The following is a 17,437-nucleotide window of genomic DNA, read 5'->3' as shown; positions in this document are numbered from 1 at the left end:
ACCATATTTGCAGATGTCTTTGAGCTGGGAGATGCCGAACTCTATGCCGAACTCTCTCTTCAGAATCTGAGATGGGCATTCTTGCCATATGACTGGATATATGGATGTTGCACAGTTTCAGAAGCTCCTGATTATGCCTTTAGGATTGTGCATGTTTATGTTCTAAAATTTGTTGATGAATTGAACAATAGGTGATGTAGTAAGGGAAACTGTGTATTGCTTTATCCCTTTGTGGCTAATTTGCATATAAGTAAAACACACTTCAGAGTTTCCTATTCAATAAATATTAAAAACTGATGTACCCTCTCAACAGTAATAAGGCAACTGTGATAGCAGCCAGGTAAACATTTTGGCACACATGTTTTAGTGCAGGCTGTCATCATAAAAAGTGAGGAGCTTTTCTATTATGTTATACAAAAGACCTATTGCTCAAAAAATATGCTCTCATTGTAATGATATTACAGAGCTAGAGATCACAATCAATTACTATTAAAGTTGTTATACATTGTATATGTATTGTTTAGTTGAAATAGTTAATATAAGCTCTAGTTGATTAGTCACTTGAATTGAATGGGATTTAAAGTGTACACCTTAAAAGCAAGTTATAAATAATGTCAAATCAAATCTATCTGCAATTTTTTTTTACAAAACTAGGAAAATGTTACCATTCACTTATTTTCATTAACCACTTTATCCTGGTCAGGGTCATGATGGATCTAGAGCCTATATGAGACGCCAGTCCATCGCAGGCCACCACACACACACACACACACGTATTCACCAATTTAGTCTAGCCAAGTCGCTTACCGGCACCATTTTTTGGGAGGTGTGAGGAAAGAGAACCTGGTGGAAGCCCACACAGACATGAGAAGAACATATAGTAACAGACAGCAACACAAGCTCTGGATCAAACCGAAGAGCCCTTACCCACTACACCTACCCACATACAAAACATTTCCTATCTGTATGTTAACACAGTGTTACTGGTTTGGGTTTTGTGGTGGTAGGTACAGGAATAAAAAGCTGTCATGGTTCCAGTATGTAACATGCTGCATATTTGCCTAATGTGCCACATATTTGAATAGTTGGATTAGGTTCATAAAATTATTCATGGGTGCCATGGTGGTGCGGCAAATCACATTACTGCCTCAAAACTCCAGGCCAATACGCAGATATGGGGTCTGTTTGAGATTGAGAACAATGGACAACGAATAGTTTACACACATGGAGATGATTCCAAGGTTACAATGATTAGACAGGGGCCCATGAGGACCCAACTGATCAAACAGTTAAGGGGAGCTGGTACATTAACCTGTCAGGGCTCCAAACCTGGTGACCATTACTTTACATTTATTGGAAGATCTCAGTGTAAGAATGGCACCATTATTTAGTAAGGATGTCATTCAGCTGAAAAATATGCCAAAACAGACAGAGATAGCTGCTCAAGCTGGTAGACCATCTTTTCCAGCTGCTAAGTTACTCTCCAGCTTCCTTATAAACTTACTAAATTGATCAATAAATGTTTGAGAGTTGTTTTTTATTGTCTTAGTGTTATGTAGCATTGCTACCAGCTAGCAAAGATGAACTACCAACTTAACCAGCTCAGCCTGTGTTTTCGCAGCTAGTAGATATATAATTTATCTATCAGTCTGTCAGGGATTTAGTCTACACATTATATCTGGTAAATGTTCTTGAAATATTTTGTAAAGAACCTTCAAAAAAGAACTAGCAACTAACAAGAGTCTGTTCTGAATAAACTTAGCTATGTGGAATGTAAAATATTCGAAAGGTGGTTAGCATTGTGAGGTTGTAGCATTAGCTTTCATTAGCTACGTCCCTGGTTGTGTCGCGCGTTTACGTGGTGACGCAGGCAAGAGCGTGGGGTTTCCCAGAGCGAGGCGCAGGGTTACCGCGCCCATCTCTGCCGTTTGATGGCCGGAGGAAGCGCCTGAGAGACCGCGGCGAGGAGAAAGAAAGAAAGAAAGAAAGAGAGAGAGAGAGAGAAAGAAAGAAAGAGCAGGAGAGAGAGAGAGAGAGAGAAAGAGAACGACAGCGGGACAGAAAGAGAGGCTGCGTTTGGATAGGGGCCGGAGTAAACAACTTTGATTTGAGTCACCGTCAGAAAAAGACGCGTTGTTTCAGCAGCTGAATTGAATTGTTTTGTGTGTGTGAGTGAGTGAGAGTGTGTGTATGTGTGTGTGAGTGTGTGAGAGAAACGTGCCGCTGTCTTCGCGCCCGTGGTGTGCCGGTGTGTCGGTGTGTGTGTTCCCCCGGTTTGGCGTATCGAAAGCTGGGTGCGGGGAGTGGCGCTCCTCGGTAAAGCTCGTTAGCTCGACGGAGAGAAAGGGGGAACTCTTTATCTTTGCTGTTTCCAGTCAATGCGATATAAACAACGGATTCCCACGACTGAAAACGGGTAAGGGCACAATTTTGAATGTTTCCCTTGACTTTTCTCCAAATATTATTTCGATTTTGTTCCGGCTTAGCTGCAGAGAGCTAGCTAGTCGGCTAATTGGGTTGATTGACTTCCCTGCTTGTATGACGGGGGTGGGGGAAGCTGCTAGTAAACTGAGTAAACACACCGCTAATTAGCCAGATTTCATTCAATAGCTCGTAAATAGTTTCATTTATACGGATATCTGGTTTCCATGTTGAAGAGTTATTTGGTATTCCTGTAGGACTAGCCTGGAGAATGGCAGAGCTTTGTAAAAAATCACGGTCATGTGCCAGAAAATGTTTAGCATTCGAGCTTGTCGGGTTCACAGCACCTCCTGTGTTAGTTAGCCAGCAAGCTAATAGTCCTCTCTTCATTCACAAACGCTTTGCATAATCCCTGTGCCTTATTCTTGTTTTTTTGTTTTGTGTGGTGGTATTATTAAAATTCCTTGTAGCGGTGGTGACCTTGTTTTTCATACTGAACGCACACACACACACACTTGCCAGGCAGTGTTTTTCTGCTGAAACCTGCGTCCTCCATTTGAAGTGTTCCGGTGCGGATAGAGATCCATCTTGGAACCAAGTTGCTGAGCTATTCACAGCTATAACTACACTCTGACTCCATCCTCTCTCTCTCTCTCTCTCTCACACACACACACACACATAGGCAATCTTTTAGCTAAAATTTTAACTCGTGTATGGGGATGGTAACAAATCAAGGGTTTGGCATAGATGCATTGGCTATAAACCCTGGAAATGGCTCCTTGTGTGCAGGAAGGATGAAGCCCAGTCCCATCACCACCCACCTCCATATGATTCTCCCTCTGATCCTGTGCTGCTTATTTCCAGTATGGAGCCTGGGATCACTGGATTTCTCGAATAGATTGAAATCAGGGCGTGTGTGTGATGATTTTTTTGTGAGGGGAGGAAGGGGGGGGGGGATCCTGTTAACCAGTAGCTTCTGAAATCTTAAGGTGCAGTTGCAGATATTTCTGCTTTAATGCTGTCCATTTGATCTGAATAGATTTTATAATCATGTAAGTCATGTGTTGAGTAAACAGCACACACACACAGATAAGATGAGATGAGGAGTGTGTGTGTCATGGTTGGTGCAGTTACAGCTTGGGTTAGCCACTTTTTTTTTTTGGGACAGATGCTTTTAGCTTCAGTGCATGGAGGATTATGAGAAATGATGAGAAATAAAATGCTGTGTGTGTGTGTTGGATGATGTGAGTGACAGCTTGATGTCGCTCCTCCTCTCAGCCATTTCCCATCTGAACAACTTCAGTTCAGGTCTAACGTATGCTTTCTCTCTCTCTCTCTCTCTTTTTGATCGGATCTTCAAACTGATCCTCCACTTTTAACGAGCTGGAAATGAGTTAATTGGCTTTTGGGTGATCCCTCTCTCTCTTTCTCTCTCTCTCTCTCTCTCTCTCTGTTTAACCCGGCTGCAAATCTCGGCCGTGGTGGTGGAGGAGGAGGCGGTGGTATAGAGGAAACAGGGCGGCTTTCTTTGCAACAAGGAAGCTGTCGATCTTAGCGAGCCGAAACGGAGAGGCATTTGACAAACCGAGCTTTCTAGAAATGGTCGGGGTGAGAAACTGGGAGAAAGGGAAGATGTGTTGGATTGAACCGGTTTGTCACTGCAGTGTCTGTAGAGCGCGTGAGAGAGGAGGCTGGTGTAGTACTGAAGCGCTCCACACACACACACACACACACTTCTCTTCGATTAAAAAAAATAAATAAATAAAGCCAGCCATTTTGCAATTTTCATCCACACCACCGTAAAACCTTGTCGAAATCTCTCAAGCGCTGGCTCACAGTGCTGAATGGATCCCCGGCGCACAATGAATGGCTCGCTGTATTCTCAACCTGAAGCAGCTGCAGCCAACAAGATGGCGTTTGCAGCGCTTTTTTTTCCTTCTTCTTCTTCTTCTTCTCCCTCCGCCGCTTTCCTGCCTCCGACCAAGCAGCACATTAGCATTGGGCACTGTGGTTACGTGCAAAAGCCATATTCCAATAATGTTCCTCCTAGCTTCCGATGTGGTGGGAAATGGCATTTCTTTCTTTTTTTTCTTTTCTTTTCTTACCCCCCCCCGCGCTAAGCCCAAAGCGATCGAGCCTGTGTTTAATGGCAGCAGATTTAGGACAACATGGAGGAGTGGAATAACTATTGGGGCTTTCACTTATACCAACATAAATGTTTTCATGTAGATAAAACAGTGACTGTGGAGTCAAAAGTCAGATCATGCAGATGTCTAGCACAGCTGTGAGGAGTTTTTAAGGAATCTGTGCTGCCTTACACAAGCACTAGCTATCTGTTTTTTTTTTTTTTTCCTACATATTTCGGTAGAACTTAATCACAGTTATAACAGTGCCTATTTTGTACATTGTTCTTCAACTGACACATTTCCAAATTTTTCTTTCTATGCGCCATGTAGGCGAAGTCACACATGACTTGGGTTCTGCACACGTTTAGACAAGACATTGTTTGCTCAGTCTCACACACATCTGTATTGAGAATGTGCAGCGCCATGCCACCCGTTTTTAAACATCCATGCCTTAAAATAATGCTTCACTTGACAATTCTATATAGTTTGCATAAAGGCATCATCTTTCTTAAAGGCTGGTACCAGTGTCATAACCTATGTGTTCCTCTGTTGTGCTTCCAGATGTTAAATCAGCTTTAAGAGAGAAGCATATGACCAGCTCGGAATTATCCAGCCCATGTAACATAGTGGACATTAGTTTTTAATGTTTCTCTCTCTCTCTCTCACACACACACACACACACTCTCTCTCTGGGTTTATCCCACTCCATTTTCTGCCTGCAATCCCGAATAGGATTAAATTCTTGCTGTCGTTGGACCTCAGCTTTTAGGATTATGGGCTTGGTCATTGATGCAGCTGATTTGAGTCGTTTGAATGTTTTTTTTTTTTTCTCCTCAGACGTTCTCTCATTCCCACAAATGACTTTCACTCTAGGTTACAAGCCCATTTAGTAGTAATTTTAGACAATTTCTGAATGAAACTCTGTACCACTCTTACTGTGTGTGGGATTTCATTAAGGAACTCTATCCAAGTAGAAGTATCTAGCTAATATTATGGTTCCGAAGGAAAGTCAGGTTTGTGTCTTTCGAGTGTCTGAAATGTGATTTTTTTTTTTTTTTCTCGTCAAAGCCAGGTTTAGCCCGTGCTTTCAGCAGTCTTGTAAGATAACTACATCACTATGTACAAGATGATACGAGTAAAAAGTTCACTGCATTCTGTAACAGAATGTCAGTTTATCGAATATTAAAAGCAACCTTCAACATGAGCTTGAAGGTACTAAGGATATTATTTCTGTCCATTCAAATATTTCATCTACGTTTTGTCGTTGCCACTACCGATTTGTAGCTGTCCCGTGATTTTTGCGTATACTTGTCTTTCTCCTATTGGTGGCTTTTAGATGAGCCTTGAAGCAGCTGACACTCCAAGATTTTAATAAAAAGATTTCTGACATTGGCAGAACTACTTGTGTCTCTTGGCTAATACTAGGATGTGTTTAGTTGCAGTGGCATGTAATCATCTGCTGGTGAGCATGTCCCAGCACCGATTGCAACTCACGAACAAAGAATTCTTTTACGATGTGAGATTTTTGTCTGTGAAAGCAAAATGGGGCCAGACATCATACAGTGTAAAGCCGGTTAAACATGTGTTAGCTAGAATGTAGCATTTGTAATAATGCAACGTGCAAAACGCACCTGTTGGCACCATTGAACTTACCTGGTAATATCTACAGTTTGTGTTGAGTTAAATGGCTGTTCTTGTTGTCAGGGGATGTTGTTTCAGGTTATGACTGGAATCCTGTGCAGATGATCTGTGCTGCTCTAAAACACCAAATAAACCTGGTAATGGTAATGAACTGGTAAGTTGAACCCGGTGTCTTTGAGTAAGGAAGTCACCAAACCTTAGGACTGGGCCTGATGCTTGTAGACCTGATGCTTGTGTGTGTGAGAGAGAGAGAGAGAGACATCATGTGTCTTGGACTTGGTAATATACTTCTTTCATTGCCTAAATCCAGTTTGAAGATATCAAATTTGATGTTTTAAAGATGTTTTAGGCAAGATGCAGACTCGAATCTAAAGGTTTTACTCTTCATGTTGCCTTGCTTCAAGCAAAGTGTAGAAAAATGACCAGTTCCTGAGCAACAAAAATGGCCCCAGTAGACCTCTTGTACAACGCCCAGTAAAAATCCTGTAGCAGGAAGTTCTTTTTGCTTGTGCATGTGTTTCCTGTTAACTATTTTTTTCAAGCCTTTGCTTCCATCTTCTCTCTTCTCCCCAGTGGTCCATATGTATCTATGTATTAGGAATGTAGCCAGGTGTTTAAGTAAACAAGCGGAGGTGGTGATAGATTATCAGGTCTAAAAATAGAGATTGGCTAACAAATCTAGAAATGTAGAAGTTATGGAAGGGGGAAAGAACAGCTTTAGTTGATCATCTTCTGAGCTTAAAGGCCTATAGTGTTAATTTGAGAAGGCTGTATCTTGTGAATTGTAATAGACTTAATTTAGCAATCATGTCCAACCTGATGTAAATAGAGTCTCTCCATACAAGCACAGTTGTAGTTTAGTTTGTACTATTTTTGGGTTTTTATTTGATTTTAATTGCAACACTCTGGGTAGTTGTTTTAAAATACTTTTCTGCACTTGTATGGTAGTGGACTTTGATTCTTTAGTGATGAGATAAAAAAAAAAAATTATTAGTGCCTGATTTTGTCACTACATCTCTGGAAATTTCATGGAAAATCATGTCGTCGTCTGAATGAGTGTATTTAAAACAAGGCACTGAAAGATTTCAAAGTGCCAAATATCCAACAATTCTCTAACATACGCGACGGCACCAGCACAGAATGACGAGGTGGAGTTTACCGCTTTAATCAACGTATCAGTGCAGAGTATCTAGTCTCAGGCTGGTCTATAGTTCATGTTCCCTTAATAGATGAAGTATACACTGTAGCCTGTTCAGTTAGCATTATTAATCTGTATTAGTTTAGCTTGCTCAGTTACAGCCATACCATTTATTAGCAGAGTTTGGTTAGTTAGCACTAGTACTAACTGACGACTGATATGAAAATGGTCAACCATACCAACAATAAAATTCTAACTGTGTTGGTTGAGCTAACTTGTTTGACTTATTAAGCAGAAACCGGTAGTTTTAGCTTACATTTGCAGTTACATTTGCTCATTTGATTAAAACTTTTTCACAAAACTGAGACAGGATATAATTGCGCAGTTGAGACGTAAGGGTCTTCCACAGGCACCCAACACTGTAGCTACTTTATACTGGGATTTGAGCACACAACCTTCAGATTAGTAGCCCAGAGCCTTCTAGCCGATTAGTAGCCAAAGTGATCTCAAGTCCAAAATGCTGATGATAGTACAACCATTCAAGACAGCATAACTGTATCTTAGAAATGAACTATCTTCACACAAATACAAAACATTTTCAAGTCATTATCAATACAGTCAAGCATTAACATCTATAACATATACATCCAGTCAGGAAGCAATGCAGTGTTTATTGTTTCAGCTTGTTCAGCGCCATGTCCAGTGCTTAACCAGAATGAGAAAATTAAACTGGACTTTAAGGAAATTTATAATTTGAAAATGAAGCAGAGTTCATACGGTTATATATTAGCCTATTTCTTCCATTAAATAGAGCCGCCAAATAAAAGTAGAGGCTTTTACAGTTCTTAGACTTTTAATGTGATTTTTTTTTCTTTTTTCAATCAACACTTTTCTTCTATCTTCCATTTACCTTTAGAGTAGTAAAAGTTGTGAGAAAGCCCTTCTAAGCAATCTGTAAATTGCGTCTTTGCCATTCACGGAGTGGTTTGCATAAAACTGTCCTCACTTTTCCTCTGTTACCGGTCAGCGGGTGCACGCTACGGTACGGTTTTGAATAACCAAACGTTATGGCAGGGGGAGAGGATTTTGCATACCATGGTGTAAACCTGTTGCAGTTTTTGCATGCGACTGCCACAGGAGTTTTTGAATAAAGGCTTGGCTTTGTGTTTACATTCATGGGCCTGAGTGGCAGAAAGAAAAATACACATGCATGTTGCCAAGTTTTTTTCCCCACTGTTATTTTGCTTCCCTTAGTTTAGAAGCAGAAGAACCAAGTCCAAAATGAGACTATCCTTGTGTGTAAATAAAACGATGAGCTTTGAGTCATGCGACAGTTTTGCTCAGTAGCGCCTCTAAAACGTTTGGTGCTGTGTGGAGGGAGTTAGTGTGTTTGTGCAGTTACAGATGAACTTGTCTGGCTTGAGCTTCGCTTTTTCGTGAATTCCTTTTTTATTAAAGAAGCTAAATGTAGGATACAAGGACAAGTATTTTTTTGTGTGTGTGTGCTAGAACCAAGAAGGTTCTAGTAGGATCCTGTATTTATTTACTGTGAAACACGATCTGCACTTTCCCGATGGTAGACGTGCTGCATCTGGAAGAGTCTTTAACATTTTTAATCTTTGGTAGTGTTGGCATTTTAAGTGAGTGTCTCAGGGCCAGGGTACAGACAACACAAGCGTTATCCAGAGGAACCAGTTTAGCTGGAGGCATCAACACAAGGGCAGTGGAATGACTAGTGAGTTCACTCTTTACGCTCAAACTCTTGTTTAGCAGCAAGGCAAGCACACCTATAGGCGGCTTAGCCAAACTCTCTACAAGAGACACCAGTTAATGCATTGTGTTAGCAATCAAGTGTAGTCTAGACAAACCTTACAGAAGAACAGGACATTTCTTTATGTATTTTCATATTTTTGGACTTTTAATAGGTTTTGGTATCATGTAAAGGGTTGTACTGAGATCACATGCAAATAATCCACCTATAGCTCTTTTTCGACATAGTGTGAAATATCTTCCTTTTTTAATTGTGCTTTATATGGAAATGGCAATCCATTGGTTTCTTTGAAATCTTTGTCAGTGATCAGTCAAAAGCTTGTCATCTCATTGCCATCTTCTCTTACCGTGCTGCATGTGACCTAAATAAACCCGCTGTGGCACTTGCTCCCAACTTACTCCTTAGATATTAAGGTCTATTAATAATTTCCATGTCAAAGGTTCAGTTGGTAAATGAAGTCTTACACTTAAAAATGACCCTGTTTATATTTGGAAGAGGATGAATTGCACGGGCTGCCCCTCCCAAGGTCTTTTGATATGCCTTTAACCTACAGCCTGAATTACTGGATATGTATTTGAAAGGGAGGGGCACAAACAAATGAATGCTTTCTATTTAATACAGTTTATTGTATGGTAGAGATGTTACTGAGGATAAGTTTAAAAGGTAAAAACTATTTTCTCTTTAATTATTCAGAGAAATCGTTGTTCACTGGCGGACAGTTTTACAATCACGTTCCAGAAGTGAACAAATCCACTAAACCACTCACACTAGCTAAAATAATATAATATGATATCCATAAATGTAGCCCACAAGCCCTGAAACCAATGATTTTCTTCCCTCTTCATTTTTTTAAAGGCAGATGCTGCATGTTAAATGTAGATATAAAATGGACAGTTTTGACAGTGTGGCCAGATTCTGAGGGTCTGTGTGCTTCAGGTTTAGAGGGTGGTGTTGGTTCTACGTTGCACAATTACCTTCTTCAGAAAGCGTTTATGTCTTTCAAAATGGCAACAGTTCTTTAAATCCCATTTAATGGGAGAAAGTAGACGAAGAAAGAGGAATCGATTAATGGCTGGTCAGTATTGTGCCCAGAGGATGCAGGACACTGCATCTCTTCAGATAATGCCTCGTGTTTGATTTACCCCTGCTTCAGTGATTCAAGGCCTGCATCTTGTAGCTATTGGTAAGGTTTGGTAAGTTTAACCACCATCTCATGCACCATTCACGGAAAGTCTACACACACCCACACACACGCTGTCCATTTTTGGTTTGCTCCAATAGCCCACTTAGCACTGAGCTGTCCTGGTTCCTCAAAATTGGACATGGACTTATTAATCTGTGTGAGCTTGTTCTCACTTGTTGTGTCAGAAACAAGGACTAGGGGTTGTTACGATTTCAGAATTAAACTTCGATGCCAATAACAGATGTAGTATCGAGACTATTGATACCAAAGAATCACTTCGGCAATCAGTCAATAAAACAAAGCACACACCTATGGAAGTCAATGAAAAATTCATATCGTCAGCACTAAAGTATGATTTCCTCAGTTAAGCTCTTTGTAAGTTAAATAAAACAGAAACATGGTTTCATTTAGAATGCTCTGATATCATGTGTTGGAGGCATGTAGTGCTGATCAGTCAGGACTCTGGGAGCACAATGTTGTTGTCTGACCATAAATGCTAGACGTTTTCCCCATTGTTAACCCCAACTAAAAAATTAGCTATACCCGTTCCATTTATAGCCCAATACTATATGACCCCAAGCTGTGCTGTTATGAAGCTAAAAATAGTGTTTCAAGCACAGAGCAAAAGTGCGGTTAGCAGAGGGAGATCCTTCGCACCACACATACTGTTAAACAGCATCAGTTCATAATTTGAGGTTAAGCTGCCCTCTGTGTTTAACATCAGTCTTGGTTTTGAACACCAATATTTTATCAGTCTCTTTTATTAAAAAAAATCTGACTCTGTTTAAGCAAGTTAGCTATTAAAAAAAAAACTTTCAGTAAAATATTTTCGTAATTACGGGAACTCGCCTGCATAGAGCCATCTCACCTGCTGGTAGAGGTCAGAAAGCTTGTCGATCTGTAGCTTAGTCTAGTTGCTGGTGTTAGCTGTTTGCAGTTGAAGGATTTTCTTTTTGAACTCCTTTTGCAGTTTTTTTTTTTTTTTTTTTTTTTTTTTTTTTTTTTTTTGTCGGGCTGCTTGTCATCACCACTGTAAGCCAAAATATGCCCGAGTACGACTGCTTGAGCTCATCTTTTCCACAAGCCACTTTGTGTGTCTTGCCCTCAAGAGCCAAATTAGCATCCAGAATTTGACCTGGCAATAGGCAGAATATAAGATCAGACCATACAGATGGTCTGTTTAAATGCAGCACAGACCCCGTTTTATAGAATTGAGTTGTTTACTATGTTGTAGTATTGACAAGGTATGCAACTTTCAGTACCTTGTGCAACTCTACCAAGCACCATTGCCTTTCGGTGGATTTAAAGCCTTGCCTGTGCACAGGGCGGTGGTGTTAACCACTGCATCTCTGAAAGAGGAAGTAGAAAGAATGTAGAAGGCAAAACTAAAGTTGTCCCAGTGCTGATGGTTACACACAAGCTTCGCACTTGTAAGAAGAGAAGCTCAAACCGATTCTAGGAATGACCATAATCTCAGTCCAGAAAAGCACAAGCACTGCACTGTGACCTCAAACTCCCAGTCCTCTTGAGTCTTCCATCATATTCTGGCAGCACAATATATTGGCACCTCCCTCCTGTAGATTTAAAAAATCATTTTCAACATGTGTGAAATTCTTCATAGGGCTACTTGTGATCCGTGAATATTCAGAGATTTAACAAATATTATAATAGCCTTATGTATCATGCATATTAGAATATTTGTCATAATTGAAATAAATCATTAGAATATTTGTCACAATTGAAATAAATCATTAGTATTGATAATAAATTAATTATCAGAAAAGGTCACACAATTGTGTCATATTGTGTAGAATCCTCAGGTTTACATCCCTAGGTGTGTGCTTGACTGTCCCTGTTGCTCAATCAAGTCCCACCCATATGTGTACAGATATTTTTGAAAAAGTAGATTGTACCCTTTAAAAAAAAAAATCCCCCACCTTCAAGAACAGAGTCTTTGAAAACGTCTCCATCCATACGAAAATGCGAAAACGATTTGAAAATGCACACATGAGCATGCCATTACACTAGGGAATAATAATAAAACAAAGTGAAATTAAATTGCAGACATGTTATCAAATTACAAGAAATTACAGGCAGCAAACTAACAGCCTGGTCAGCAGCCATGATGAACGAAGTCCTAACACGTTCATAGCAAATGCAGAATCACAGCAGACATGCACAGGTTTCACTCTGTGACGTCAGAGAAAAACCTACATATCCCCGTACATGTGGGTTCAGTAGGTTCATGCCCACGTATAGGCCAGCTTCCATCAATCTGAGCCGTCCCACATCCTTTCAACATGGTTAATACCTGGTACAAATTGCTTAGCTGCTTCCTGGATCATAGAAAGAAGACACACAGAAAAAATGTTCAAGGGCAGTGGGTCTATGGTTGATGGTTTGTCTGGAGCACCTGCTGTGTGGAGAACATGGCATGATGTCATGGTTTGGAGAGCAGTCAGGCTGTGGGAGGAAAGAGTCAAAAAGTACAAGGGACTGCAGTCTGATCTCCACAAGGGGTTCATCTTCTGTATCTGGACATCAGCGAAAGCAATTACCATGGTGCTCAGCTTAAGAATGATGCTGTTGGAATAAATGATTGCGTGATGGCAGATTTTGTGCCTGTTATTACGAGGATGTGGATGCAGCGATCAGTAGATTAGCTCCTGCACCAAAAATGGATGACTTGCATGGAGCCTTGTTTTTGTACAGTTGATACAGTATACAAAATAGGATGCCTTGTGCGTTATGGATGATTCAGCTAGTGGGTGGGAATTTGCTTTCCGAACCATTTTTACTTTTTTTTTTTTTTTTTTTTTTTTGAAAGATTAACACACAAGGAATACAGTTGCTGTAAAATGTTTACACATGATCTGGATCGGCTATTGTGAGAAAAAGCAATGAAGTGTACACTGGTGTGAAAAGAAAAGAGTGAAGAAGAAAGGAGTGGCAAAACAGCAAGGCTTTTTAAGGAGTGGCTTCCTGCAACTAGCGCATCTTCCATCAGCCACCTCCGGACTTGTGGTCCCAGCACACTTTCTGACCCCTTGTGTTTCAATTATATTTACATGCATGAGCTCCTTTATGCCCCTGGAGAAACAGGCCACATGGAGATGGTCCTGCTGCCTGCCTCCTACGTCAGAGAGAGAAAGATGGAGGGAGTCTAAGAATGAGGGAGCGAGTCCTGCGTCGCTCGAACCTGTTTTTAAATTGAGGATGGTTAGAGGGAATGGGAGGCAGCTGGCAGAGTGCTGTTAAATATTGCATAGTCTGTCTTGAGCGCATGGCTGTAAGCGCATTGGTCTGTCTAAACACACATGCTCACGGCAGCCATTTAGAGCCTCTCATGCAGCCGGAACTTTCATTGCATGCACTTACTCACCGTATACACTAAATCCTTTATAAGTGCGTTATTACCTTGGGCTACAGCCAGCAAAGAGCAGTGAAGAACTTGGTGCATTCAGGTTACATGGATTAACTAGTGCTGTATTGTCAACTCATTCAGGCCAACCCTGAATGTTAAATGAAAGAGAGAATGTTAGAGAAATGGTAACGTTTTTAAGGAGTTGGTCTTGAAGTGTGAAAGGTGTGGTGCTATTTCCTCGCTCAAACCGTCAGTCTTTAAGAGCAACATTTCCCAGCCAAAGCCTGTTCTGGTGTTACAGTGAACAGAGCACAGACAGCACTGAAGAATTTCAAGATTTTTTTTTTTCTGAGCTCAAAACACTATCCATACCCCATATAAAGTTTCATCCTTTAGCAAAATAAATGTCATCTTATTTCATAACAAACTTTCCATGAGTATTTGGAAAGCCTTGTCATTTTTTTTTTTTTTTTTGAACGTTTGTGTTTTGGTTCAGAACATGAACATGAGCCATATGTGTACTGTAGTCCTGTGGCTCACTCCACCCTCCATTTCCTGTTTGTAACACATACACACTAGCACACTCTCAGCTGACTTTGGTTGTGTGATGTCACTAGGTTGAAGTGTAAAGAACAAGGTGCACCGAATTCAAAATACGCACAGTGCCGTTGGTCAGTTTTGTGCATAACCAAAAAAAAATTTATGAGAGAACAGAGTTAGTCCTTACTGCTGTTTTTCCGTGACCCTTTTGTTAACATAGATGTAGTTTACTGAATGCTTTTGTGAAGTGAAAGTGGCACAGTGTCAAGGTTTTTTTCCTGATTTTTTTTTTTTTTTTTTTTTGGTCATCTTCCAAAAAAAGTAACTTCACATCAGGAAGAGAGCGAGCTCCAGGGTTAGATTTTCCCCACTAATAATGGCCAAGGCTTTTAGCAGGGTGCAGCATTTCTACTTCCTGCTCTGCAGTTGCAACACAAAAGCCCTCACAGAAGATCACTGTAAATGCCTTGCGTGATGTATTTAAGCACACTTCCTACTGTTGATCACGGCTCAATATTTATCCACCCTTCAGGTTTTTATCTTTGTGTCTCCTTGTTTGTAGTCTTTGGATATGTTGGGGCTTACTCATGTCTACAGGAAGTCTAAAAGTCTTAAAAACCAGTCTAAAGGACTGTTCACTCACTCATATAAATTTACTTCATTTGACCAAAAAAGGTTGATGGAATCAGGGCTTGTCTTTGCAGATTTTGCGCAGGGCATTTTGGATAATAAGGAGTTAATCCCTTGGAGCTACCCATAAGCCTGTAGGGTAGAGGGAGGGGATGGGGGGTCTTAAATTATTAAGCCCCCAGAAGCAGAATCGGGGCATCATGTTTAATAGATGGCACAGTGTGAGAAAAGCTATGCTGCAAACTTTGAACCGGTCACCTAGTCCTCAAGACCGCATTAACTTGTCCTTTGATTTGGACATGAATTCAGGAGCATATTAGTATGTCTGTATGTTAATATTTAATAATGATTAAATGATGCATTCGCTGAGTAAACCTAACTCTGAAATCACTGACTCTCTTAGGTTTAATTTTAATTTTAAGGTTTAGGGAATCAGGCTAGTCTGATGGAGTTTGTCCAGAAGGAAAGGAAAGGAAACGTACGTTGTCCACTGTGGTTAAGGAATGTAAGTTTTAAGCAGCACTGGATAAGGTGATGGATCTGTGTGTGTGTGTGTGTGTGTCTCTGAAGGTGACCACACCCCAGTCTCCTTCACCATAGTCCTCATTAGAAAAGCTGTGCTCCGACTCATCCTCTTGAGTACAGAGTCCCATTAGGCTAATCTCTCTGTTAGAGGTGAGTGATATGGCCTTAAAATAGCACACTGCCTTCTCAGATTGTAATGATATGTGAAAACACTACAGCTTGTGCCAGTTTCTTAGCATTTCTGATCATGACAGGGGAGATATACATATACATAGGGGAGGTATACAGTTCTGAAAGACTGCTAAGCTTAACATTCTTAATGGAGCCACAAACATTGTGTGATTCTCTTATTTGACATGCACTATGCAAACGCTTTTGAGGACATCTGTTTTCCTTTGAGAAATCCGGTGCAGCAGAACTTTTCATCCATTTATCTTGCAAGTCAAAGGAACTGAATGTCCATCTGAAGACAGGTTTAAAGATACACAAATCCGTTCTTGCAGAAATATGAAGCTATTTGTGTTAGCGGTGTTACAGTTTGGAATTTTCACAGAATGAGAGCCTAGTCTTAAAATATGATGGTTTCGTGGTATCTCGTTATTACTTACCATTTAAAAACTACACGAGACAGTTGTGGACCTTTAGTGAATTTGTATATACACTGTATTTTTCTTCTTTGAAAGGCATTTTTGAGAACAACAACTTGTTGGTCAGCAGTACCGTGTTCTTCTTTTCGTCTGATAGCCTTGTGTGTGATAATGTTACAAACGTGCTCGGAGTGGTAGCAGAGGTAACAGTGTAACATGTTCACAACAGTAGCGGATTACACAGCCAAAGTTTTGTTTAGTGTAGTCGCGTACCTTGTGCAGAGAAACGGAGGTTGCTGTAGTGTGATCGAAGGGAAGTCCAGACGAAGGGTCTTGTAAAATTTTTGGGGCATCACAGCTGGACACACCACTGGGACTTGATTGTTTTTAAAAAAAAAAAAAAAAAAAAGATGGTAATAGAGGGAAATGCACTGTCTGATAACAACCCTAACCATCATAACAACCCAAATTTGAATAGTAGGTTTACCTCTGTTGTGTGGCTGTGCACGTCTTACACAGATGTGAAGCTGAAAGTGTGTTCATTTGACAGACGTAAAAATTCCTTAAAGTAATGACAGATTTTGCATAAAGTCCTCACCAAATATGTGCATCAATTATACAACGTGCCTGGGTGGAAATTAGTGGCTCATAGAGTTTAAATTGTTAATTTCTACAAATGGAAAATTCCATATCATTGAACTGTAGCTGAGCAGGTACATTTTAGATGATTCTTGTTTTCCCTTCTGAGAAATTCCTCCTTGCCTCATTTGTCTTGGTAAAATGTACTTGCACTATGTAATTTTATAAGTGCTATCTTATGTAATCTTTCAATGAAAGAGCCATCTTGGTATCAATAGTGAAGGCTGATCAAGCATCTGATGAAGGCATCGCCCACCTCTCTCATGACCAGAAGGAAGTCCTTTACAGTCCCATTTTTTTCCTTCCTGCCTATGACAGAACTAAAAAAAAAAAAAAAACCCTCTCTCTCTCTCAGCCTATAACTAGCTGCTAATATAATCAGTGCCTTTTGGAGAAATAAATGAGTGTGGCTCAGGCCTGGACTTTCTTATGCCACCCGTATGTGTGTGTGTGTGTGTGTGTGTGTGTGTGTGTGTGTGTGTGTGTGTGTGTGTGTGTGTGTGTGTGTGTGTTGGAGGGGCATCATTGTGCTGAGATGACTGAGCTGATAGGCCTCGCTGGAAAATGTGAAGACCGCTTCCACCCTCTCAGCCGAGCCCATCCACCACCTAACTAAAAATAGTGCAGAGAAAAAGAGGAAGGGGAGAGAGGAGGGAGGCAGCGCATAAGAGCTGCGGCTCGTCTTTTTTTCCCTCCCGTTTTTCTCTTCTTCTCTCTTTCTCTAGTCTCGGCTTTTTCCTTACTGCTGTCATTTTCCTCTTCTCACTCTCATTTCTCTTTATTCCTCTACGAACAAAGCAGTTTCAGCCATGCTAGTTCATGATGAGAACTGCTTAACAATTGTTGACGTTCCATTTTTAGTCTTTCACTCT

General features: G+C 40.6%; 1 protein-coding gene across 1 annotated transcript in view; it reads left to right on the top strand.

Annotated features, from left to right (window-relative positions):
• Nucleotides 1-1,897: 1,897 nt before the first annotated feature.
• gnb1a (guanine nucleotide binding protein (G protein), beta polypeptide 1a) overlaps nucleotides 1,898-17,437 on the top strand; it is a 28,474-nt gene continuing 12,934 nt past the window's right edge. Inside the window, exon 1 of the mRNA XM_026925261.3 lies at nucleotides 1,898-2,416. The gene's annotated coding sequence lies outside the window, so the exon portion shown is untranslated. The remainder of the gene's footprint in view (nucleotides 2,417-17,437) is intronic.

This window comes from Pangasianodon hypophthalmus, chromosome 8 (genome assembly GCF_027358585.1).
Source record: "Pangasianodon hypophthalmus isolate fPanHyp1 chromosome 8, fPanHyp1.pri, whole genome shotgun sequence".
NCBI lineage: Eukaryota > Metazoa > Chordata > Actinopteri > Siluriformes > Pangasiidae > Pangasianodon > Pangasianodon hypophthalmus.
This window is presented reverse-complemented; position numbering and strand designations above follow the sequence as displayed.